Here is a 1,613-nt window from a genome sequence, read left to right on the forward strand (position 1 = left end):
TTTACCCAAGAAATCTCTTCCCTCCCAAGGGTGAGTGAATCCTTCACACCCATCAATATTCATACTCATAAAAAACAAGGAAAAATCTGCAAGAGAAATCCATCACAACAATGGCACATACCAACAATCTCAACACAAACACATGACATGAACTTTAACAAAATATGAACACGAAAAAAATCATTTAGCAAGTGCAATGAGAGTTATGGCATGGGCACCAACCTTGGTCCAAGCTAAAGGAAAAATGAAAGTTGTTGCAGAGCTCCCTTCTCCTTAGTCCTTCTTCCTTCGAAAGCCTAATTGTCTCTAAACTTAGAGAGTGAAAAAGACTCTCTACTATCCCCCTTTTTGGTAGAAACATCTAGCCCCCTATTTCTTACATTATTTTCCCTTCTAGAAAGGAACTTTGACCAAGTGGAAGTGTGAGGGTACTCTCATGGAAAAGCCCAAAATTTTGAATTAGTGGAAGAGTGCATTGGTTAAGGGGTCCCTAGGCTAGCTAAGCACTAAAATGGTTAAATTTAGGCCCCTAACATGTTATTCTAACATATGGGTAGCTTATTTTCATAAAAATGGCACTTTGGGACCAACTATTGACTCTTTGAAATTCTTGTCAAGTTTGAATTCAGAATTTCGCTTGATGGTGACCCATCCTATCCTTTCTCCAAGTAGATTTACCTAAATCTTTTGAAAGGAAAATAGTTAAGGTTAAGTGTGTTAGAAAAAGTGATTGAAATGATAAAATATAATAAAATGAAATAGCATGAAATAATAGATATAATCCAAGAGAGAAAGAAGAGTTTTACCATACAAATGATATAAGATCAATGGAGCAATACCAAAGAGGAAGCAACACAAAAGACAATGATTTGATAAGGGGAAAGTAAAGAAAACCCCTTGTGAGTATTATGAATGAGGAAAAAGCCTAAGAATGAGAGAGAGAGAGAGAAGAAATGCAGCAAAATAGCTCATTTACAATAGCATCAAAAACTTGATGTGAATAATGGAGACTAGATGAAAATGAGAGAGAGAAGCACCTCTTTTAAAGAGATGAGAAAGGAGTTGCATGTCTTTGCATGTGTAACTCCCATTTCTATGAATGCCACATTCATAAAAGGTGTGTGCAAAGTGTCAAGTTCCTCTTAAGGAGGAATATCTATTTTCCTTATTAAAGGAAATACAAAAAAGAGTTGTCCTCACAAGTGGACAATAGGACAAGAATGACATGTCCTTTACATGTGGACTAGAGGACAAATAAATAATACATAAGGGATACCTTGGTTTATCCCAATAAATAAATAAATACAACCAAGGAAAGATTATTAATTCTAACACCCCCCTTTAATCTTTACTTGGAGAGATGTTGTCAAAATCAAATTGTAATTTAGTTTTTTGAAATATCTTCATTGTGCAAGAGGTCTCTTATTATCATGGGTACATCATTGGAGAGCCAAGAGAAGTTGATAATTCTTTAAGTGTGTTACATCTTCAAGTGGATTCATGTGGCATAGGATCTGTACAACAAATAATGGCATCTTGTATGTGTCTTGATGGATTACCTTAAACATAGAAACAAAGGCAACTATCCACAAGGATAATCTCATCTTATATTC

Source organism: Cupressus sempervirens, chromosome 5 (assembly GCF_028749045.1).
Source record: "Cupressus sempervirens isolate cs-2001-9-10 chromosome 5, ASM2874904v1, whole genome shotgun sequence".
NCBI lineage: Eukaryota > Viridiplantae > Streptophyta > Pinopsida > Cupressales > Cupressaceae > Cupressus > Cupressus sempervirens.